Source organism: Nicotiana tabacum, chromosome 15, assembly GCF_000715075.1.
Source record: "Nicotiana tabacum cultivar K326 chromosome 15, ASM71507v2, whole genome shotgun sequence".
NCBI classification, from domain to species: Eukaryota; Viridiplantae; Streptophyta; class Magnoliopsida; order Solanales; family Solanaceae; genus Nicotiana; species Nicotiana tabacum.
In genome coordinates, this window is record NC_134094.1 from 36,199,180 (window position 1) to 36,226,262 (window position 27,083).

The following is a 27,083-nucleotide window of genomic DNA, read 5'->3' on the forward strand; positions in this document are numbered from 1 at the left end:
CGTAATACTCTAGTGACGTTGTGGCAGCCCTACTTCGGACACTCATAATTGTTTACTATTATGTCATATTGATGTACGGTCTAAAGCAATGGAAACTACATACATAGACCTTTGGTTTCATATATAATTTATCTTCAAAAGGCTCCATATGCTAGGAGAAAAGCTGGTCGCAAAGTGATCTAGTTACATACCGTATCTTAACCGAAAGTGCAGCAACTCAAGTTGAATTTTATAATACGCCACGTTTGGGCTTATATACATAACGTATAATTAACGTACATTATATATGGCATGTTACATAATTTTCTAAATACGTCAAATCCTTTTAAATTGTACTTACCACGTCACGCGTAGAATAAATAAAGTCGCAAAAATTCGGAGTGTAATATTCTTCCCCCCTTAAGAACATCGATCCTCTAATGTTCAACAACTTAAATAATATGAAGACTGATAGCAAGACTATGTACCTGATCTGGATGTCGCTGGTCTACCTCTACCTCAACTGGCTAAAATCTGAGAAACTTGCCCTGAAGGGCATGCTGCCTCTAGGGATCTGGCTATAACTTTTATTGGCTATTGTAAGGCACCGTAAAAAGTTTGCCAAGGAATTTAAGGTTTTGTGGTACCGAGATAGAGTGCTGTGTATGGATGTACTGAGGAGTTGATGGAAATTTTTGGAAGAAGAAGGCAATTCTGCGGTCTGTTTCGCGACCGCAGAACCGTTTTGTGGGTCGCATAATCATCGTGGAGTTGAGCATAAAAATGATTGAATTTTGAAGGTCGTTTTGCGGCCCATTATGCGATCGCATATTCATTTTGTGGTTCGCATTTTTCATCGCGGATTTGGCATGAAGAATTTTGTTGGATGATTTTGCGTCCACTCTGCGGCCTCATAAGTGGTCTGCGGACCGTAAACCTATCGCAGACCGGTCCAGACCAGCCCAGTTCTTGGCATCATTTTTGCGACCCATTTTGCGGGCCACATATATGTTATGCGGTCCATTTTGTGATCGCAGGCCTGAGTTCGGAGGGTCCATTTTCCTATTTTATCACCCGACCCCAGTTCTTATAAAACGACTTTGGGGTTATTTTTTCCGGGTTAATCACATATTTTAGAGAGAGGGGAGTTATTTAGAAAGGGAGGATGGAGCCCCAAGAGCATTGATCATCAATCCCTGCCCCAATTTTGAATCATTTACTAGACCACCATCTATCCAGGTAAGTTCCTGTCCTATACCACCCATGCAAGTTATTTTAGAGTCTAAGTATATTGTGGGATTGGAATTAGGCCATGCATGTGCCAATAGCTTGTAGTATATGGGGTTAATGAACTATTTTGGGTAGTCTCTTGTTGAAATTGGTTGAGGGAGGAAGGGATTACCATTGTAGAGCTTTGCAGTCTATTTTGCATACTAGGGGTTTGACAAAATTTCTAAGAGGGTTACACCATGAGAATCCTTCTAATTATTATCCGATTTTCGCTATCTTCCTATAGATTGTTATTGGTAGAAGTGTTGGGACATTGTAGTAACTTAAAGAAAGCTCAAATAAGGTATGTTGGCTAAACTCCTCTTTTAGAATCGAACCCCACAATGGCCTTGTAAATCCCGTGTTGCTCAAAATAAATTGATTATTCTGAATAAGCCTTGTGTAAAAAGATATATGCGTTCAATTTGTATTCCAAATGTTCTTGTTATGTTGAGTTACTATTTGAGAAGGTGATTAAGCATGGGTTGTGTGTTAATATGTTATGATTTGAAAAGCGTGTTTCTAATGAAAACTAACATGTCGAATTGTGTAAGAAATCATATGTGCCTAAGACCCTTAATTTGGTTAGTTTCTTAAATGTGTATTTAAAGTCTTGAGTAGAAATACCTTATTGTTGATAATCTATAAGGATGCTTGAAAGTGAAAGAAGTGGGTTGGAGATATAAAGTGTGGCCAACATGCCAAGAATAAAAGTTATACTTGTGGCCAATGGTACCGAGGAAATGAATTGACGTGAGAAAGGTTATGAAAAAGGCCTTGATTCAATTGTTCCAAATTGACTTCGAAAATAGATTTTCCTAAAGGCTTATGTACCCAAGTTATGCCCAAATGTGGTTGTTTTAACTAATGCTATACTTTGTAATTTTTTCCAATGTGTTTTTAGCTCTTATAAATTCATGAGTTGAAATTGTGTATTGTCCTTTTGGGGAAAAGTATTTAAAGAATAAATGATGTGTTACTCGTTTATGATTTTAACTTGTACTTCGATTGCCAATCATTTTACTCATTTCTTGGAAAAAAATCCATTGTGTTTAAAGTCTTCGTTACTAATAAACCTAAAGTTGTGATTTCCGGAATGTTCTATTTGTTGATATTTATGATGATGATCCATGAAAGTAAAGAAATAAAAATGTGGAATATGAAATATGTCCGACGTGCCATGAATGAAGAATCATAAGTATGGCCAAGAGAGCCAAGGGAATGGTGATGTTGTGAATGGTTGAAAGTATGGCCAAGAGAGCCAAGGGAATGGTGATGTTGTGAATGGTTGAAAGTACTAATGAAGATATTTATAGTGTGAAAGATAATGAGCTGAACATAACATATGTTTGTACTTTTGTTTCCCTTTTGTGCAAAACAAAATATTTTTGGGAGTATCATTAGCAAACCGAGGAAAGGTGGGTCGTAAGGCCCACACCCAAAACTACACGTGCCGGTGTAGGAGTGGATTGTGGTTATTCTTCTTATTTGGGATGAGATTGAAATATTGATGTGATTGTGATTATTCCCCTTAATTGGGATGAGATTGTTGATAGCCTTGGATTTAATGTCGACTCACACGGTATATGTGGGGAGGCGACATAGCCGGTCGGGTGGTGATCGGACGCCATGTTGCGCACATGGTGGTACTACTCTTGGTAACACCTTTTTTTCGCATCACATGTAAAACCACATTGTCCATGGGGAGATGGCCTAGCCGATCGGGCGTGATCGGACTCCATGCTAAAAATACGGTGGTATATCGGTGCTAATGATCTCCCAACCAAAAATATATATTATTTTTCGTATTTTGAAAACTGGTATGTGTTAATTGGGCATTTGGATATTGTTGATTGTGACTTGCTGTTTCTATGGTTTTTCTTTTCTTATAATGTTATTCTATTTTGAAAGAGGACATTTAGCTTTACATACTACTACTATTCCATATGTACTAACGCCCCTTTTTGCCGGGAGCGCTACATCTTCAATGGATACATGTGGTTCGTCAGCGGACAGTTTTGATCCTCGATAGCAATTACTCTCTATTCAACAGACTTTGGTGAGCCCTACTTTGTTTTCGGCTTCATGTCATTTGACGTTGTACTTTATATTGCCGACACTTCTATTCTTCTCTTCTGTTGTACTTACATGCTCCGTAGACAGGTTGTGGGTGATACTTGATGTTGGGAATTAAACTAGTAAGTGTTGGTATTTGGGCAAACATGTTCATCATATCTATAAACTTATAATATTTTGGAAATCATAAATGAATATCCTTTAGTAATAGAAAAAGAATGTGGAACACTTGACTCTTCTCAAGTCTATCACTTGTACTGGTTCTTATATTTTTAATGGGCAAGGTTGGGTAGAAGGCATCTAACAGGCTTGCTTAACCAGGGTATCTCGGTTGAGTACCGGTCGCGCTCCCTGAGGTCGGGGCATGACAACTGCACCATACTCTCACTAGCATTATGCATACAATCTCGCATTTTGTGGCCTGGATCTCCATAGATATAACATCCGTCAGTGCCCAAACGGCACTGGCCTTCATGAAATCTATGACAGTTCCTACATCGTGGGAAGGTTTATTCTGTTTGAGGAGAGACACTTTTGTGCTGTGATGCAGAAGCTCTAGAACTCTGACTAGCCTCAGTATGTATAGATCTAGGCCCTATAAATTAAGGTGACATGTTGTTCGCTAGTTGTTTGAACTCAGGTTGTCTATTACTATCTGAAGGCTCGCAAAAGGACCCTGAAAACCTAGTCCTTTTACACTGACTCCCATTCCATTCTTGCTCATCTTGCTGTTGCTCCTTTCGTACTTCTAGGTTTTCAGCATAGGCCTGCATACGGGCTATGTCCATGCCTGGTTGTAACTCAGCAGTCATACATTCATTTATCAAGTGTGGTCCTAGACCTACCACGTATCTGTGCACCCTATCCTCCATATTTGCTACGATAGTTGGGGTGTACCTTGCTAACGAATTAAACTGAAGGTCGTACTCTTTGGCACTCATACTGCCCTGATGTAAATTCAAGAAATTATTAACTCTGGCTCGCTTAGTCTCTACTAGCATGTAATGTTTAAGAAAAGCCTCCGAGAATTCTCGCCAAGATGTTGGAGGTGCATGTGTTTCTTTGGATAATTCCCAAGTATGATACCAACCTGCTGCAAGGTCTTGCAGGCGATAAGAGACTAATTCTAATGATTCGGCTTTTGTAGCATACATAACTCGTAATGTTCTGCTTACCCTATCTATGAAGTCTTGCGCTTCTTCATCTATTTTGGATCCTGTATAGGCTGGGGGGGTCCAATTCTAGGAAATCCTGAACTCTCGTACTAGCAACTCCCCTAACATAAACATTGGTATTCTGTCGCTGAGCTTGAGCTGCTACTAGTTCAGTCAAGAGTCTGATGGTGTCTCGTACATCCTGCACCTGAGTATCTGATGGAGGAACGGAAGGTGCAATAGTTGCATCCCGTCTTAGTTCCTTTGGAGGGGGAGGGGTCTGTAAAGTCCTAACTCGAACCTCGTCATGTGCTTCTCTCATCTCTATACCTGCTAATGGCACTTGACTGGTGCCCTCGTCTGCTACTAATTTGCCCTTCTGGGCAACTGAAGCTCTTCTACGCATAACACACACACATACTGTAATCAAAATATTCTGTTAGCCGACTAAACTCATATACTATGGTTGTATCACTCGATCTGAATTTGAAGCAATGATGACTCTCCTAATTTGGCTTGTAGACACCCCTAGTACTGAACTGCTCTAATACCACTTTTGTCACGACCCCATCCTAGGGTCACAACAGGCAACTTGCACTAACCACCGATTACCGCTAACCTTCTATCTCATACTCATATATAAACTGCTAAACTCATAAATAAAGATTTAAAGGGGAAACATACTATACACAGGAATTTCATACAACTGGATGGCCGATAAGACCTAACATGACTGCTATACAAACTATATCTAAACCACATGATTCATGTCTACAAGCCTTCTAAGAATAACTGCTCAACTAAACATAAGGACGGGACAAGGCCCCACCATACCCATCTATAAAACTAGACATACCACTGTACTCGCAACTCTGGAACAAAGGATTGCCTTCGAGTCTGCTACTTGTTGTCCTACTGATGTCTCTCTTTTCTTGAACTACCTAGACCTACATGCATGAAACTGCAGCGTCCCCCAGGAGAAAGAGACGTCAATATAACTGATGTACTGAGTATGTAAGTTAGAAATATAATCATAAAGAAACTAAGTAATATCATGGACAATAATAATGTAACTAAAATACAAGCACTTATCTAAACAGTCTATATGTTAGCCAACAACGACAGTACAAGAAACAAGGTAACTGAAGTATATCAGAAGGGCTGAGAATACATCTGAAACATATTGCATACTCTAGAACTTCCATCCTTACTGAAATAAAGAGTAACGTAAAAAAGCTCAAAATATAACTAAAATGCATCGCTTACTTCTGGATCTGTTATCATACTAGTAATACTAGATCTGTATATGTGGTGTCTCTCATATCTATATACATACTATCATAATCTATATAAGTGCCGAACTCTATCTCACTCAATAGCATATGCATGCCTAAACATGTATATCCGTCTAAACAGTCTCAATGCATTTGAACGCTAATGCCTGAACACTCATGCATCTGATCGCTATGTGTCTGAACACTCTACGTCTGAAGGATATGCGTCTGAACAGTTACTATCTATATTTATATGTGTCTAAAAGTCTGAATGTCTATATCATGTATAACTATAGAGTGATAAAGCAATATATGAAACATGCTACATTCATCATCTACATGTGTCTAAACACTTACACATCCATACTATCTATGCACACATATATACATAATAATCAGTTAACAGACCTGTCGTGGACTTGCGGGATGATCATAGTACATAAGCGGACCTTTAAGAACCTCAAAATAACTCCTGGACAAAGAGAATTGCGGACCTCAAAGGGTCCATTACATACCACAATGGGTCTCACACCTTAAGCAATGGCCAGCACCCACTCAAGATATGAAATTAAGCTTCACAAATAGATTATAACTGAGTTTCAAAGCTCGCAACTCAACAAGAAACAAGAAAAACTCATAATCGGGTTCAAAGTCTCATATGGATCAATTTTACCGTATTTGGCAAGTTCGTGCCTCCGAAGAAGAAATGTGAATCTTACATTGAAGTTGACCTTTCTAAATGGATTATGGCTGAATTTAAAGGCTCATATCTTAAGAAGAACAAAGAAAGATTCATACTTGAACAATATTTTCTCAAGAATCATATGAAGCAAATGAATTGTAACTCGACAAAACTCATGCCTATGAAGAAAGAAGTTAAACCTCACATACATTAGCCTTTCTTTGCTTCAAATCCTCATCAAAATTTATTTTTGAAAACAACAAGGTTTCATTCAAATTAAGGTTGGCTTCAACAAGAAAAACTCCTTAAAACTCAAGTAGGAGATACAACTTGAACATACCCATTCCTCTCAAGTCTTGCGTGAATTAATCTACCCAAAGTTACTGAATTATTTGAAAAATTTACATGGAGAACATGAGATAATATTTGGGGAATTGTTTTATCTCAAGAGGTGTTGGATATATTCTGAAACATTTGAGAACAAACTAAATATAACAAAGCCACCGCCTCACTAAGCTAGTAGGTGACTGAGCTACTTTTTGGCATCTTGAGTGATCCTTCTTTGAACCTTCGTTTCTCCTTACTCCGACATCGTATCAACAAAAGACTTAATCTTCTGGAAACTAGATTCAAAAAACTCCAACTTTCATGTTTAAATTATCCTCAAATTCCTTATGGATTGGGAGAAAACTAGTCCGTAAGTTGGCCTAGTAACCTGCCTGCTTTTGCCGTAATACTCTAGTGACGTTGTGGAAGCCCTACTTCAGATGCTCATAATGCTTTACTATGGCATCGTATTGATGTACGGTCTGAAGCAATGGAAACTACATATACAGACCTTCGATTTCATATATAATTTATCCCCAAAAGGCTCCATATTCTAGGAAGAAAGTTGGTCACAAAGTGATCTAGTTACATGTCATATCTTAACCGAAAGTGCGACAACTCAAGCCGAATTTTCTAATACGCCACGTTTGGGATTATATACATAACGTATAATTGACATAAATTATATATGGTATGTAAAATAAATTTCTAAATATGTCAAATCCTTTTAAATCGTACTTACCACGTCACGCGTAGAATAAATAAAGTCGCAAATATTCGGGGTGTAATAACTAACCTGTGGTCCCTGCAACTCATAGAAAATGGAATAAAGTTCTCATTAGTGTGTAATTTATTTAGAGATCGGGATAATACTTCACTTGCTAGAATAAACAAAGAAGGGAAAAGATGATCTCCATGTTTAAGCCCCTGGGAGGAAGTGAAGAATCCCTTTCATGAGCCATTTATAATGATGAAATACCATACTTCAGAGATCAATCTCTCTATGATTTCAATCCAGCTCTGATCAAAACCAAACCTATTAAGTACAGAAGTTATAAATGGCCAAGACTTTCTATCATATGCCTTGGCCATATCTAACTTCATTACTATGTTTCCTCCAATGTTAGGTTTGGATATAGCGTGAATAATCTCCTGAGCCGTAATGATATTCTTAGTAATTAGACTTCTTGTAATAAAATTACTTTGATTAATGAAAATGGGATTAGAAAGAAGGGGGTTAAGCCTTCTAGAGATAATTTTAGATATAATCTTCTTAGTAAAGTTGCTGAGGTTAATAGGTCTCAAGTCAGAGAATATAGACGGTGATTCTACTTTAGGGATCAAAGCAAGGCAAGTATGAGTGTAGAACTTGGAGAGCCTATTTTCCCTAAATAATTCAAAAACAAACTCTATGATGTCCTGCTTAATAATCTCCCAGCTACATTGGAAGAACTTCCCATTATAGCTATCAGAGCCAGCAGAGCTATCTAAACTCATACTAAAAATAACATCTTTGATTTCTTTTTCATCAGGCAATCTAGTAAGAGCGACATTATCCTCATCTATTACGATAGAGGGAATACAGTCCAAATGTTTGCTATTACCGGTCGGTTATTTCAGATTAAATAATTTCTCAAAGTGCCTAATGGAAGCTCTAGCTATTTTGTCTTTTCCCTGGATCCATCTTCCTCTGTGATTCTTGATTTTATATAGCTGTAACTTTCTTTTTTTGTCCCTGAGGATACTATGGAAGTACTTACTATTATAATCACCTTCCTGAAACTATTTGATTTGGGCTTTCTACCTAAGAAGAGATTCTTGCATATCCAACCACCTAATACATTCAGCATGGCCTTTATTAAGCTTTTCCCTCCCTTGTTCAATGTTGTTGATTATGTCTGACTCTTCGAGAATATGGACCTTGGCTTCCCAGCTGCTAACTTTTTCGTTCATATCACCAATAATGTTTATGGACCAGTTACTAAGTTTCTTGCTCAGGGCCTTCAACTTACACTCTGGTTTCCACATATGATTACCTTCAACCTGCATATTTCATATTTCTTGAACTATCTCAAGGAAACACTCTTGATTTGTCCAGAAGTTTAAAAATATAAAATACTTGATACTAGAGTGTTGATCATTGTGGCTCTTCGTCAGCAGAGGTCTATGGTCAGAAACTAGTCTTGACCAAATGCTTAACAACATTATACTGGAGATTCTGGGACCATTGATCATTTACAAGAATCCTATCAAGCCTGCCTTCTATTGTTACACCAAGTGAATCTTGGTCCAACATAACCAATATCTGTTTAACCACAAACTTCCATGGTGCTAATAAAGTGAAGGCTTATGCGAGCTCTGTGAGGCCTACCTCCCAGCTTTTCATTGGGGTCCATTATAATATTAAAGTTACATCCAATGCACCATTGACTAGATTGGAAGTGTCTTCAACACTTTCCCACATGTCCTTCCTTTCTAAGGTTGTACATTTAGCATAAACTGAAGTTATACATGTACCTATATCATCATCATATTATTTGAAATTAATGGAGATCTGCCGATCATCATGAGCAATAATCTTGAACTAAATACTTTCAGAAGCACCATATCTTACTATTGGTTTTAGCTATGCAACGTTGGAAACCTAAGAATTTCCTATAACCATCAACTTTCTTCTTATCAACAAATGGTTCTAAAACAACATCAAAGACTACTTTGTTTATATTGATAATATTTCGGAGTCTGTAGATAGAGTTTTTAGATCTCACTCCTCTAATATTCCAAAAGATTGTATTAATCATGGATATTAGAGTGTGAGGTGATCAACTTATATTCCTTTCCTTTTCTGGTAGGAACAATTCTGTCTTTTGTTTTCCTTCTTCTTCCTCCATTTTTTCTGTGTTCACATCTTCCTCTGACTTGTACCAATTCCACACCCTTATCATTATCAACCTCATCTTGTAATTGAGAAGAAACTTCAACTCTGTTATCACTAAGAGTTGTAGATTCAGTATCATTTTCGTCAATAGGTATTATTCTTTTACCCATATCTAAATCCTATTTATTTGTCTCTAACTCCTTGTAGCAATTGAGATCATCAACTAACTGAATACCTTTCTGATTTTTTATTTTAGTTGCCACACTATCAGAACTTTCTTGTCTTTTCGCATCCTGCTTTTGTGAATCATGTTCTCCTTCATTGCTAATATTATCCATACTCATATTATTGGGAGTAATCTCTTTTTCTTCATTGTTGTTACCATTGTCTTCCATAGCCTTCCCATTGTTCTTCTCCACCTCTTTTTCATATGATGGAGTCAAATTTTCCTATTGAGTTTCCTTAACCATAGAATTCTCCATATCATGTTGACTTAATTTGTAGGCCTTCTTTATCCTTTTCCTGTTGCTTTCGTGAGATATGGCAGGTTTAAATAGTACCTTGCTCTTCTTTTTTTGGCATCTTCTTGACCTTCTTTTTCTTTTTCTTTTAGTGTTTGGAGACAATTGCTTGATTACCTTCCACCTATTTTATTTCTTTTTGTCCACCTTTAGCTTTAATGCTCTGAATCATATCTGCTAAAGTCTGCTCCTTTTCCTCATTTTCTTGATGTTCTTTCTCAATATTCTTTATAGTTTCCTGTTGTATTTCCTTGTTTCCTACAGTATGGTTGGTGTTGGTGCCTTTGCCATCAACTATGTTTTTCCCTTTCTTGTTTTCTTTTCTTTTTGTTTTCTTTTCAGCTTTCCTATATTGAAGAATTGAATGTCCAAGTAGTTTGCAATGCTTATTGTACTTAGGGACATTCTCATACTCGAGCTTCTGAGCAAATCCTTTCAAGGGGTTTGATTCATCCTCTTGGCCCACCCAAACAGAGTTTAACTTAGGGTTAGTAAGATCAACTTTCACTCTAACCTTTGCGATACTAGGTCTAGTCCTATGATCAATGGACAAATCTATAGATAGAGGAGTTCATATAGGGCTAACAATCTGCTTAACATAATACCAAGTGTGGCAATGAAATGGTAATTCAGGTAGGAGTACCCAAACTGGAACTACGGGTGAATGCTCCTCTAGCTTAAAATTCGGAGATCATTTTTCAAGCCACATCAGTTGACCTTCAATTTCGATGGAGCACTTATACCATACATTTTTTAAATCATCTTCATTGGTGAAATCAAGAAATACAGTACGAAAATCATACACCTCAATCTTGACATTTCCTTTGACAGTGATTTTCTCAGCAAATTTGGATCTTATTTTCTCAATTTGAGGTTGGGTTCTTAGAAACTTACCCATGATTGTTAGCCTACACTCTTCAGCCATAACTCCGTAGTAGTCACTAGTTTTGACGATAAAGGCAGGCATTCCATTGTGGGTAGAGTATCTCGCTTTAACTTCTGGATTTTCATAGCGATTCGAGCTAGGGCTCGATACTGCCGGAGCTTTCAGAGCAGCAGCATATTTAGATGGGGTCGAAATTCCTTCTTCAGTTATTGTTTTCACAGCTGGGGGTTTCAAGTTCTCAGTCGGACACACCGGAAGGGTGCCGGCGGTCGTCTCCATGAGGAGGTGCGTGAGAACCAATCATCCGTAAGGGGGCTTTTAGTTATCGTTGGTTAATAAACGTTCTTTTGTACGGAGAGCAAATACTTGATAAATACATTTATTTCTAGTAAGCGCTAACTTGCTTAAAAACATGATGTCCGTGTTGAATTGTGTGACAACCTCATTCAAAAACTAAAGGTGTTAAAAAAAATATATTTTTTATTTACTTAATTATGTCTTAACAGTCCACGTATCAATGACATGCCGGACAAGAAAAGAGGTAGGACATGTTCCAGCATACATTCAAGAATGTCATTACTTAGTGACGTTTTGCCATTTATACTTTTTTTCTGTGATATTTCTTGTACAATTTCTTTCTACTACATACTTGTCTGTGTCATGTTCTTCTACATGCAAGAATCTATAGGCAAACAAGATTTCCTGATCAATTTTATACCTAAATGTTGAAGTACAGTCTGTCCATTTGAAGCATGAGCCAAGTCATTCTTCCGGCGAATTAAAACTCTGGTTGAAGCTATGTCATCTATACATTCGATTGCACTCATGGAATACTCAAGGAGTGTTATAGGTACCTGCATAATGAGGAACAGGAGCCAGACCCAATGTCCATTTTCTTATCAGCTCCATTTGAACTCATTTCATTTGCATACTCAATAATTTTGGGCAGCTAATAATAGAAATTCTCCACATTTTCTATCAGCCATAGCAATATGATTAAATATTTTACAAAATTAAAATCTAGGTGCTTCCATGAGAAAATGCATTAACTCTAACAATGGTTTTTGTGGTTGCACCTGAAGGCCAGTGTACTCCTCTACCTGCATAATAATAGTTAAACAAAAAGCACAAAAGAGCAGCTTTCAACAGGTAAAAGATTACTAGAAGATTAAGATGAGAGTATGGGTGAAATACAATTTTGCTCGTCGCGATTATATGCTTTGTATTGATCCTAGTACAAACACCACCTACTTGCTCCGACATTTTATGGCCATTACAACCTAATTTAATGGAGGGGAGACGTAAAATGTATAATCAAAAAAAGAAATGTACAATATCAAATTGAAATATGTACCAAAAAGGTAATTGCATACTCATTCAAGTTAATTTTCAACTGTAATATTTCACTATAAAGGCTTCACGTATTTGCATAGTTGGAGCTATTCTTGTCATATGGATTGTCTTCTATAAAACTAATATAGAATAATAGAAAAGTAATGTTTCGTCATATAAACAATACAGCAACATTCAGTATGAAGACTATTGGTAGAGAACAAGGGAAACCAACAGCGATAAGTTGTTCAGGGCTTAGTTTTACTATGGGCAGAAATAGAAAAATCCAAATCCTTCATGTTTGGACCATTTCTCGATTTGTGCATTGTCATCTTTGCGTACGAATCATGCTAATCTTCTTTGTATTGTTTCAATTTTATTGAATCATTTGGAAATTGTATAACCCTTACACGAAACGGCAAATTGCAAAGTACTACCAGAGCTTCATTTCTTTTCCTTGCAATATTAGAGAAGGGAAATATTGTGCTAAGAAGGATAGGAGAGGCATAACATTGTTCAAACTGAAGAAATCCATCGAGGAAATTTTGAGGGGATTGCCTAGTGTTTGAGCCATGAGGAGTAGCAACATGGAAATTTCGAATTGTAATCCTGGTTAATAGCACTTAGTGTAACATATCTGTTTAAAAGTATCCTGTTAACCTGTGCTTTTAGACTGACAAGCTGTCAGATGAATTAGATGAAATACATGCAAGTTATCCAAAAATAAGCAATGTAAAAATTTAAAACAAAAAGGAATTCCAAACCTTTTTGTAGCCAATTCCACAAGAGGAAATTCAATTAAGTTTTGATTATCTTCATGAATTTACAAAAAATCTCTTTCTATCTAGTTGTTCTCCTGTCTTTACATAGCCAATTGAAATCAATTTGTCCTTAATCTTCTAATTAATAAGATGACAGTCAACCTCAAATATATTTGGTTCTTTCATGATACACCGGATTTGAGGCCATATGAAGAGCAGCTTGATTATCACACTAAAGTTTTTGCTCGAGTAGAATGCTTCAACCCAACAATAACAAACCCAGTATGTTCCTAACAAGTGGGGTTTGGGGAGGGTAGCCTGTACGCAGACCTTATCCCTACCTAATGCAGGTAGAGAGGTTGTTTCCAATAGACCCTCGGCTCAAGAAGGGTAAGAAGAAGAAGAGGAAAGCAAGGAAGGAAGAAAGAAGGAAGAGAAAAGAAAAATTGAGAGATAAAGGATTAGTAGTATCAAATAATAGCAACAGGAAATACAATACCTGAGGCGAACAAAACCACATAACGTAATAAAACTCTTAGAATATGAAGGGACATGCGTGCTACTAATACTATCGGTAAACAACTAAAAACTACCTACTAACCTTCTACCTTAATCCTCGACTTCCACACCCTCCTATCAAGGATCATGTCCTCAGTGAGCTGAAGCAGTGCATGACTTCACATGTGGATTATGCCATTGCTCTATATTCAAATTCTGCTGTAGACCGAGATATAATATTCTGCTTCTTACTCCTCCATGATACCAAGTTTTTTCCAATAAAGACACAGTAATCGGTAGTAGATCTTCTATCAATTTTGGATCAAGCCTAATCTGCATCTACAAAACACTCAATACGAAAAATGCCCATAATTTCTACACAAAATGCTAAGTCTGGGCTCCTTTTAAGTAACATAGAATCTATTCCAAAGCTGCCCAATGTTTGGCTGTAGGTAGAGGCATAAACTGACTAACGATACTTACTGCAAAACCAATATCTGAACGAGTCATAGTGAGATAGTTTAAATTTTCAACTAGCCTTCTGCACCTCTTTGGATCATCAAAGGGATTCCAATCATCATTTAGAGGATGCACATTAGGAACCATTGAGGTACTACAAGTCTTGGCTTCCAACTTTTCAGTTTCTAGAAACCTTTGACTACCAATTTGGACCTTCCCTTTTTTTTAATTAATTCATTATAATTTTTAATTGATAATAATTTAATAAATTATATTTAAACTATTTTTTAAATACTTGAAAGTTTTAACAAGGCATTTCACTATTTTAAAATAATTATTCAAAGTACTTATTACCTTTCTCGTAATTTTTGGTATCAATGTTCTTTTATCAAATTTGTAAAATAGTTGTTAATAATTAGATTACTACAATTTCTCATTAACTATTCATTTGGCCGTTTTATTTTTTTTATAATTGCATATTTAGTTATTAATCTTTTTAATTATAAAGTATGTCCGTAAATATATAGTAGGCTATTAATTAAAAAATATTTGATTTATCATAGTTATTAGTGATTTAAGAATTACTTTAAATTAATTAATTTTGAAAAGAGGGATAATCTCGAAATTGAGCCGTTGCTACAAAGGTTATTTTTATTTTAAAGTGGCCAATTTTCAACCAAAACTTCAGCCAATTCAACCTGTTGAATAGTCCAAGAAAACCAACCCAATAATCCCAGATGTGATCCAGATCTACGGACCCAATCCTACTTAGTCAACACACACACACACACACACACACACACACACACACACACACATATATATATATATATATATATATATATATATATATATATATATATATATATATATATATATATATATATTACTTCCACATCACCCTCTCACAAAACAAGTACACCCAATCAAGACCGTTAATCTTGGCATTAGACTGTAAAAATATTCTCCCTACATTTTTCTTTTAAAAATTATTGTATTTATCGGCATCACTTTCAGCAATTGGATCACTCAGATCCAACAATTTTCATTTGTCCTTGTATTTTTATTTTTATTAAATTCCCCGAAATAATCTCATCCATTGGTCAAAAGTGATCCAACGGTCCTCATTCACCCAACCAGCGAACCCCTTTTATCCCTAGGGTCAAATTCTAATCTCTCATTCCCCTCTCAGATGGCGCTCTCATTCTCTCTAACTCTTTCTTCTCTCACCCCTTTTATTCAATGAACCCTAACGGCGGCGGGTGGTCCGCCGCTCATCCAAATGATATTAAGCAAAATCCTATTCTGGAAAGAATGGGAAAGTAAGGGATTTAAGTCTGCTCAGATATTTCATATCTCTCCCACGTGTGATTCATCCTAACAACTATCGATTAGGTTAAAAAAGTGCCCCTACACATGCAAAAAAAACTAATTAAAAGGGCCTTCTTTCCTCCTTCTATCTCACGATCCGTCATTGAACCCATATCTCCTATCACCTTTTTCCTTTTCTTTTTTCTCCATTAAATATGAGAGATTCAGAGTATCTTTCACTTATCCTGGTCGAATCACTTCTACCTTAAAAGGATCTGGAAGATTTTTGGTTCTATGAAATAATCTTTCACGACCCCAAAATCTCACCTTAGGTAGTCGTGATGGCACCTAGTGTCTAAGACTATGTAAGCCTAACACACATTGAGAATTTAGTAGAAATAACGACTAAGATATTAAATTAAACTGATAATTATCATAATAAAACTAAAATGGAACAACAGTCATGTAATCTCTAAAACTGGTGGAACTGAGTCATAAGCTCTACTGAAATATACTAAGAATCTGTAATACAATATTGTTCAAAAACAAAAGAAACAATAGCATAAGATCTCTAGAAGGTGACTTTGAGGCCTGCGGGCGTCAAGCAAGTATACCTTGAAGTCTCCGCAAAGTCTAAGTCAACTCACTGGCGCCCGGCATGAGCAGAAGTACCTGGATCTACATAAAAATGTGCAGAAGCGTAGCATGAGTACACCACAATGGTACCCAATAAGTATCAAGCCTAATCTTGGTAGAGTAATGACGTGATCAGGTCAAGACACCTACTAGACATACAAACTTGTGCAGAATATTAATATAATCTAACAACGGAGAAGTAAAGGCAATAAATGACAATAAGGCAATTTATCAACACAAGGCTAACAACAAAAATAAAAGCAACAAATGACGATAATGAGTGTACATATGATAAAGATAACAAGTAACCAATTACTATCAAAATACGAATGGAATGAGGTAAGGAAATAAATCAATAACCGTTCAAATCAATAAGCCTTTCCAACATAGAATGTACAACAAGAATTATACTGAGGTATCACACCCCATATTCACATTTCACAAGTCACAATCACAATCTTCTTTATATTGCCGCGCGAGCCTTGCATTTATTTTTAAATTTTTTTTTTTTCGAAATAGCTTCACGCGCTTTAGCCCCCTTATCTCACCGCGTGGCTTCAAGTAATTCCCTCACTAGAAACGCGTGCATGAATCTCACCTTATCTCACCGCATGCGCATCAATACACCACCCTTATACCGCTGCATGCACATCAATATTACAACACAATAATCAACTCGTACCATACGTGCCCATATGCCACAACATTGCCAAAAATCAATAATACCATTGTCACCACAATATATATAGCCCACGACTCAACGGCAATGTTTACAAGAATCTCAATAACAACAAAATAAATGAGAAATAACTCAACAAGGTAAGGTATTCCAATAACCAATAATTTTAACCACAAACGTGTTAATAACTCTCAACAACTACAACTTCAATAGCTCAAAAATGAAGATATTTTCATGAAATGGAAACTTCAAACTCTAATGCATAATATAAGCTTAACAATAAAAGAGATAGCATGAAATAGAAACTACGACTAAATGCATGAGAATAACTCAACAATGGAAAGAATAGTATTTAACAACAACTACTAATAAATGTATATAAGAGTAACCTCGACAATGGAAACTAGAACATGGAATAACAACTTCAATTAAAGCATGCAATAATAAACTTGACAATGAAAGATAGAAAAAATAATAACAACTTCAATTAAATTCATATAAGAAACCTAAGGGTCTAAACCGGTCAATTTTTACATATAAGCCCGTGTACACACTCGTTACCTCATGTACATGTCTTCCACATAATTCAAATAGTACAATCAACCCAATCCTAAGGGGTAGTTCCCCCTCCCTCCCCACAAAGTTAGGCAAGATACTTACCTCAACTAGGCCAAATCAATACTCAAAAATTGTCTTTCCCTTAAAATTCGCCACCGCATGGCTCAAATCTAACCAAAAATGACTTAATATCATCAAACAATGTAAGAGAAACCAATTATGTATAATAAAGCTATGATCTTTACACAATTCTCTAAGAGTCAACAAAAGTCAACCCCGGGCCCGCGCGGTCAAAACCTGAGTCCAAGGATAGATCTCGACTACCCATAACCCCACGAGTCCGTATATGTGATTTGTCTTCAAATCCGAGTCCAATTCGGCTCTCAAATCTCAAATTTTTATTTTTCAAAACATAGACAAAAATTCCCAAAATTTCTCTTAAAGTTCCATGGATTAGAGGTTAATCTCATAAATAATCGTGTAATATAATTAAAAATTGATCAATATCACTTACCCAATAGTTATAGGTGAAAATCCCTCCTCAAAATTGCCTCTTACTGAGTCTAGGATTCTAAAATATGAAAATGAGACTCAATCCCATTTTTCTAGCTCTTATGTTCAAGTGCAAAAGTCGCAATTGCGACCCTAGGTTCGCAATTGTGAACCCTCGCAAATGCGAAGAATAGATAGCAAACGTGGTTGTCTGATAACCTAGGAAAATGTCACAAATGCGACAATGACTTCGTAGTTGCGAAGTCAGCCCCTTTCGCAAATGCGACCTTATCCAGCCTAGCCTATCTTCGCAAATGCGATCAAGGCATCACAAATGTGATACCTGAGACCCTCCTTCTATGATGGCAATTGCACTGCTGGTGCTCGCAATTGCGATAACTGCAGCACGAACACACCTGCAACCTGGAAATGAGTTCAAGCCAATCTGAAATATGTCCGAACCTCACCCGAGCCCTCGGGGCTACACACCAAACATCCACATAAGTCTAAAAATATCGTACGAACTCGTTCGCATGATTAAAAAAACAAAATAAAATCCAGAACTACGAATCAGATATCAAAATGCATGAAACTAAAAAGCAAACTCAAGAATCACTAAAATTGCAACAAAGCGTCAGATTCCTATCAAACCAACTCCGAATTACACCAAATTTTGTAGACAAGTTACAAATAGAAAAATGAACCTATTTCAAGTCCTAAAACAGAAATCCGACCCCGATAGCGACAAAGTCAATCTACAGTCGAGCTTAAGGAACTTCTAAACCTCAAATTGTCAACTTTCGGCAAAATAATTCAAATCAACCTAGGGACCTCCGAATTTAATTTCGGGCATACACCCAAGTCCAAAATCACAACACAAATCTATCGGAGCCATCAAAATACCATTTCAGGGTTGTTTTCATAAAAGTCAAACCTCAGTCAACATTTCCAACTTAAGCTTCTAAACCGATAACTAAAAAGTCCAAATCATTCTAAAACTTCCCTGAAATGAAACTAACCACCCACGCAAGTCATATGACAACATATACACATATGTGAATCTTGAAAAGGAGAAACGGGGATCAAATACAAAAAATGACCGGTCGGGTCGTTACATTCTCCCCCACTTAAAACAAATATTTGTCCTCGAACGTGCATAGATACATACCTGAAATGCCAAAAAGGTAAGGATAACGACTCCGCATGTCATGCTCGATCTCCCAGGTTTCCTTCTCGACCAGTCGATCTCTCCATTGAACCTTCACTGTAGCGATATTCTTTGACCTCAACTTCCAAACCTGTCTGTCGAAGATAGCCACCGGCTCCTCAACATAAGTCAAATTCTTGTCCAATTGGACTGAGCTGAAATCTAATACTTGTGACAGATCACCATAATACATCTGGAGCATGGAAACTTAAAACACTAGGTGAACTCCCGATAAACTGGGTGTCAATGCAAGCATGTATGCCACCTCACCAACCCTCTCAAGGATTTCAAGAGGACCAATATACCTAGGGCTCAACTTGCCCTTCTTCTCGAACCTCATCACACCCTTCATGTGTGAAACTCTGAGCAGGACCCTCTCTCCCACCATGATTGCTACATCACGAGCCTTCCGATCAGCATAACTCTTCTGCCTAGACTGAGTTGTACGAAGTCGATCCTGAATCAACTTGACTTTCTCTAAATCATCCCGAACCAAATCAGTGCCCAACAACCTATCCTCCCCTGGCTCAAACCAAATAACTGGAGAACGACACGCCTCCCATATAAGGCCTCATAAGGAGCTATCTAAATACTGGATTGGTAGGTGTTATTGTAGGCGAACTCTACGAGCGGTAGGAACTGATCCCATGAATCCTAGAAATCCATAACACAGTTACGTGGCATATCCTCCAAGATATGAATGGTGCGCTCGGACTGCCCGTCCGTCTGGGGATGAAATGTCGTGCTCAGCTCAACCTGTATTCCTAACTCACGCTGCACAGTTATCCAAAAATGCAATATGAATTTCACGCCTCGGTCGGAGATAATAGACATTGGCACACCATGAAAATGAACAATCTCATGAATATAGATATGAGCCAGTTGCTCTGAAGAGTAGGTAGTCATAACTAGAATGAAGTGTGCTGATTTGGTCAGTTTGTCCATAATAACCCACACAGCGTCGAACCTCTTCAAGGTCCATGGAAGTCCAACTACAAAATTCATGGTGATACGCTCCCACTTCCACTCCGGAAAATCAAGTCTCTGAAGCAAATCACCCGGTCTCTGATGCTCGTACTTCACCTACTGACAGTTCAAACACCGAGCCACATACTCCACAATATCTTTCTTTATTCTCCTCCACCAGTAGTGTTGCCTCAAATCCTGGTACATCTTTGCGGCACCCGGATAAATAGAATACCACGAACTGTGGGCCTCTTCAAGAATCAACTCACACTACCCATCCATATTGGGCACACATATCCGGCCCTACATCCGCAATACCCCATCATCTCCAATAGAAACCTCCTTGTCATCACCGTGCTGCACCGTGTACTTAAGGGCAAGCAAGTGGGGATCATCATACTGATGCACCTTGATGTTCTCATATAAAGAAGACCGAGAAACCACGCAAGCAAGAACCCGGCTAGGCTTCGAAACATTCAACCTCACGAACTGATTGGCCAAAGCTTGAACATCCAATGCTAACAGTCTCTCTCCAATTGGAATATAAGAAAGGCTACCCATGCTCCGAGCCTTCCTACTCAAGGCATCAGCCACCATATTGACCTTCCTGGGATGATAAAGAATGGTGATATCATAGTCCTTTAATAGCTCTAACCACCTCCATTGCCTTAAGTTCAGATCTTTTTGCTTAAACAAGTGTTGTAGACTCCTATGATCTGTGAATACCTCACAAGACATGCCGTAGAGATAGTGCCTCCAAATCTTCAATGCATGAACAATGGCTGCCAGCTCTAAATCATGTACTGGGTAGTTCATCTCATGGGGCTTCAACTGACGTGAAGCATAAGCAATCACTCTACTCTCCTACATTAATGCACATCCATTGCCAATCTGCGAAGCATCACAATAAACTGTATACGAACCAATTGTTGAAGCCAAAACAAGAATTGGAGTTGTGGTCAAGGCAGTGTTGAGCTTCTGAAAGCTCTCCTCACTCTCGTCGGACCACCTGAATGGAGCACCCTTCTAAGTCAATATGGTCAAAGGAACTGCAATTGATGAAAACCCTTCTACAAAACGACAATAATAACTAGCCAAACCTAGAAAAATCCGGATCTCAATAGCAGAGGACGGTCTGGGCCAACTCTGAATTGCCTCCACCTTTTTCGGATCCACCTTAATCCTCTTACTAGACACCACATGACCCAAATATGCTATTAAATCAAGCCAAAACTCATACATGGAGAACTTAGCATATAATTTGTTCTCCCTCAAGGTCTAGAGCACGATCCTCAAGTGTTGCTCATGATCCACCCAGCTGCGAGAATAAACCAATATTTCGTCAATGAACACGATGACAAAAGAATCAAGATATGTCTGGAATACACTGTTCATCAAGTGCATAAAGACTTCTGGGGCGTTGGTAAGCCCAAATGACATCACCAAAAACTCATAGTGACCATAGCGAGTCCTAAAGGTCGCCTTTGAAATGTCTGAATCCCGAATCTTTAACTGATAGTACCCCGACCTCAAATCAATCTTCGAGAATAACCGAGCACTCTGAAGCTGATCGAATAGATCATCAATACACGATAGTGGGTACATTTTCTTCACTGTAACTTTGTTCACCTACCTGTAATCAATACACATCCTCATAGAGTCATTTGTCTTCTTCACAAACAGAACTGGAGCACCCCCAAGGCGAGACACTCGGCATAATGAAACCCTTATCAAGCAACTCTTAAAAATATCCCTTTAATTACTTCAACTCCACTGGTGCCATACGATATGGTGGAATATAAATGGGTTTAGTGCCCGGCACCAGGTTAATACCAAAATCGATAACCTTATCGGGCGTCATACCCGGTAGGTCTGCTGGAAACACATCTGAGAAATCTCTCACCACCGAAACTGACTCAACGGTAGGAGTATCAGTACTGACATCCCTCACAAAGGCGAGATATGCTTCACACTCCTTCTCAACCATTCGTTGTGCCTTTAGAAAGGACACTACCATGCTAGGAATATAATCCAATGTACCCCTCTACTCCAATCGCAACAACCCTGGCATAGCCAATGTCACGGTCTTGGCGTGACATTCGAGAATAGCGTGATAGGGTGACAACAATACATGCCATATATCATATCAAAGTCCACCATACTGAGTAGCAAAAGGTCAACTCTGGTCTCATAACCCTCGATAGTGACCAAAGACGACTGGTAAACACGGACTACAACAATAGCATCTCCACACAGGTGTAGACACACATATAAGTGCACTCAAAGAATCACGAGATATTTCCAAATATGGAGCAAAGTAAGATGACATATACAAATAAGTGGAACTCGGATCAAATAAAACGGATGCATCCCTATGACAGATCGGAACAATACATGTGATGACAGCATCCGATATAACAGCCTCGGTCATATCCGGAAAAGCATAGCAACAAGCATGGCCTCCCCCTCTAGGGCAACCCTGACCCATCTGACCTCCACCCTAGTTGGCGGTGCAGGTGGAGCGGCAACTGGAGCAATTACCAAGGCATGTGAACATTGTGGAATCTAGTTGTAGCTATAGTGCTATCTAGGAGGATCAACGGTTGAGATTTATGTGGTTAATACTAAAATTAATTAAGAATCTAGAGCTAATTGACTAATGACAATCGAAGCAAGGCCTAAGCAAAGGAAAGATATCAGTGGAAAAGGATCGGGTTATGACAGAATAAGTACAAGATAATTGTTCGAGATTTAACTCTAGATAATTCACTTCTAATGTTCAAGTGAGTCTCTCGAATTCACTTAATTATCAGTGCAATTGTTTAGTAGAAAAGCCTCTCTCGATTAAGTCTCAACCTCTCAATATGAACCAATTTAAGCACTGTGAAGATATGTAAGAATTCATAGTGGATCGGTCTTTAGGAAAACCTCTTTCGATTATTCTCCTAACCAGGTTTAATCAATGATTCAACTAGCCTTTTTCGATTACTTAGAAGAATCTATGAACTCAACCAACAATACAATGCAAAGATATCACAAGTTATGCCTCTTTCGATTACAAGAACAAGTGAATATAGATGCAATAATTAAATATTCCAAAAATGATTCAACTACATAAAAATAGAGTTATAATCCACAAACAATCATCAATACACAAAATCCATCAAAACCCAAAAGGATCTACTCCATATACATGGAGAAGTTCTTCACAAATATAACTAAAGTATAGGAAAACATAAATTCAATCCAAACCCGGATCTTAAGTGAGGAAGGAATGATGAATTCCTTGTGCTTCTGTTCTTCCAACTCCTCCTTAGCCTCCTTGGCCTCCTTAGGTCGAAAATCTGTCAAAAAGTCCCGAAAATTATGTTTTCCCGTGTATTTAAGCCATCCCCCAATAAACCCCAGTCGAAAATACCCTTTTTAGAGGAAATGGGACGATACTCTAAGAAATTTATACGTGCGGCGCGCTTGTGAGGAATTCCAGAATGATTTGCAAAATGGATTCTTGGCAGATTTTGCACTGTCGCGCCGCCCCGTGCGGAGCGGCTGTGTATTTTTCTCAGAGTAGTTCGTTTCTCCGATTTTTGACATCCGGACTTGGTCCTCGACCCCCAAATGCGATCCCAATTTAATCCCTTGGGCTTCTACTCAGACTTCAAAGCTCCAATTAGGTCGAATTTTCTGCACAATATCTAAATAACTCGGAATCACTCCTACACGGCATAAAACACATAATAAGTGCAAAACACTACTAATTAAAGCTCAACATAAGTAAAGTGCAGTGAATTAGAGTACAATAAGAGACTAAAACACGGGATTATAGCCTACCATCAACACCCCACAATTAAACCACTACTCGTCCTCGATCAATTAAACTACACTTCATATTGACACGACCTTTTTAAACAACTCTCCTAACTCATCACTCCAAGAATAATCAAACAGATTAAGCATAATACGGTAACATCCTCACCTCAAGAGTTGACTCAACAACACCACGCATTTTTCACAACCTGCTCACTTACTCTAACATAGAGGTCAATGACATTTCCTTTCTTTCATGAATCAAGTGCCCTCACTCAACAATAGAGAGTAGTTCCACACACAATAAAGTTTACGAACAGTTAGGAACTCAAGATAGGAAGAATTCGCTCTCTCAGAAACAATATTCATGTGCCACAAAAGATGTATCATAAGCTTGCCCGTAATGTACTACTCTACTAATTGAGCTCATTCAGTTAAGGATCAAGTAGGACTTTATTTGGTTGTAATGTAGGCTGTGGGATGGGTAGGATACATTGGATATATTGACTATACCTCCCTAAGCACTTTAATACATACAATTGGTCGTTCAAAATCCCACACTTTTGTTAAACCATAACTCCACCCTTACATCAATATATGTCAACTCCCCACTTCCTTAAGCACACATACATCAAAAGTTACCACTATCATTGAATATTTTCAAACAATGCAACTAAATTTTTTTTCAATTCACGTGGCTCTTATTTTTTTTTATCAAAACAGACCTTTCTCCTTAATTCATTAGTTCCACACAAAAGCCAACCAACACCCCACACTTTAAGTTTTACAAAGTTCATAACAATTTCAAGTGCTCGTGAGATGTAAAATAGGTAAGGCTTGTAATGTGGTTGTCAAAGAAACAGGATTACAGGCTCAAAGGGGTTAACCAAGATACATAACAATTAGTTGGGTACAACGTATAACTGGCTTAACAAAGAAACGCTTATATCACTTCCAAGACTGAATAAAACTACTATTTCTCTTTGCAAACACACCGGAAAAGTTCTAGACATCAAATGCAATACATAGAATACACAAAATCTCACACACACATGGCACAAAACTCACTCAAGATCGGACTCATCAAGATACTCTAATCAAAGTAGTTAAGAAAAGTTAAGATCATACAATTTAAGGTGCTTATACATGAGATAAGAACTGAGCCTAAGCGTCACAACTAAAGCACTTACTATTCTCAAGGCATAATAAAGTCAAGAGATATTGCTTTCATTTAAAATCATAGCACAAGATCTCCTACTCCTAAAACAAATAAAACTAACTACACCCGATTCAAATAAAACACTTGGAAAAGAACAGCGACACAAACAAAAACCAAGGGGGAATTATTATACTACCTAAAGAAAATAATATTTTTTTTCTTCGACTTAATCCCTCAAGAAACCTGTCGAATGACATCCATCGTCGGTAAAAATCAAAAAATTTAAAATTTTCAATCAAATGAATTACAAAAAACACACATAGACATTTATACATTCTATACATATCTACATCCCCACCCCACACTTTAAATTGTATCATGTCCCTATGACACACAAATAAAAAGAAAGAGGTAAGGACAACTTCCCTGAACATCTAGTCGGGGTTTGAGTCAAAGTTGGGCACCATCCCTCGTGCCCGAACTAGTGCACTCATCCATATAGATAGATTCTTCTAAGCCTTCTTGGGGTACACCCCACACTTATATTTTTCACTCATAGCAGCCTTCTCTGTCACGCCCTTCACTTTTCACACAACACTAGTAGCTAGCTTCTCCCTTTTTACCCTCGTTTCTACATCCATCTCAAAAGTCACAATTTTCTCGCCCACTCTAAGCATGAGTTTTCTCTCATGTATATCTAATATTGCTCTACCCATTGCTAGGAATGGTCTTCCTAGGATTAGGGGGACCTCCTTATTCTCTTCCATATTGACCATTATGAAATCCACAGGAAATACAAACTTATCTACCCGAACTAAAACATCTTCAACTATTCCCTCGGGTATTAGAGTCGTTTGGTCTGCCAGCTGCAAAGATATTGGTGTAGACCTTATCTCTCCAATCTCCTTCTTCAGTTTCCTATAAATAGATAGAGGCATTAAATTAATTGAGGCACCAGAATCACATAGAGACTTATCAAAATTAGTAGTGCCTCAAGAGCAAGGTATGATAAAACTCCATGGATCTCCACACTTTTGTGGGAGTTTGTTTTGAAATATTGCACTGCAATGCTCTGTGAGCTTGACCACTGAGGTCTCTTCTATTTTTCTCTTCTTTGTCAGGATCTCCTTCAAGAACTTGGAATAAGCCGGCATTTGTGAGAGCACTTCTGTGAATGGTTGGCTTACATGAACCTGTTTCAGCACATCTAGAAATCTCTCGAACTGCTTGTCCAGCTTTTCTCTACTAAGCTTTTGGGGAAAAGGTAGCACATATATATGCTTGCTCGCCTCAGGTTCCTCTCGTCTCGAGTTTTCTTCCTTATTCTTTTCCACACCACTTTTCAACTGCTCCCCGCCTTCTTTTTCATATCTCAAATCTTTGTGGATTGGGGTGAGATCTTTCAACACTTTCCCACTTCTCAAAGTTACAGCATTCACTGTTTCTTTGGGATTTCTTTCTGTATCAGCCGGGAGTGTTCCTAGGGCTCTCTCAAACATTAGAGTAGCTAAATGCCTAACCTGTCTTTCCAAACTTCGAAAAGATGTACCCAATTCTTTGATAGCTGCATCATGGGCATCAAGCCTCTCATCCATCTTGATAATACAGGTCTTCATAAGATCTTCCATGTTGGGTTGATTCGACTGTGGAGATTAATACTGTTGCCTCTACTGAGTTTGAAAACCTAGAGCTTCTTGTTCCTGGAATCTAAGGTTGTTTTGTTTCCATGCATTTGCAGAACCCCCAGGTGAACTCCATGAAAAACCGGGGTTTCTCTGACACATTGCATTAAAATTATAGTTTCCTACAACATTCACTTCCTCAGTTGAGGCTTGACACTCATAAATAGGGTGTCCTCTTCCACATATATCACAAGCTATATGGTGTACATTTTGCATCGAAGCTACAGTTAGCTTTCGTATTTCTTTAGCCATAGCATCAAGTTGTACTTGCGCAGATGTAGTAGCATCAACTTGGTGAACACTAGTTGATTTTATTCTTTCCACACTATCAGAGGGCCACTGATTAGCATCTTCGGATAACTCATCAAGAGTTATAACTATCTCCTCTGGAGTCTTCTTCATAAAGGGGCCTCCAACTGCATTGCTCAATGTTCTATGCGAGGTCGGTGTCAATCCATCCCAAAAATCTTGGAGTTGCATCCAGAGTTCA

The 27,083-nt window shown here is 37.9% G+C and overlaps 1 non-coding gene across 1 annotated transcript; it reads right to left on the reverse strand.

Moving 5' to 3' along the window:
• Nucleotides 1-12,673: 12,673 nt before the first annotated feature.
• LOC142170101 (U6 spliceosomal RNA) lies at nt 12,674-12,776 on the reverse strand. The gene has a single exon (XR_012699689.1). It is a non-coding gene; the product is annotated as a U6 spliceosomal RNA (small nuclear RNA).
• Between the last annotated feature and the right edge of the window lie 14,307 nt (nt 12,777-27,083).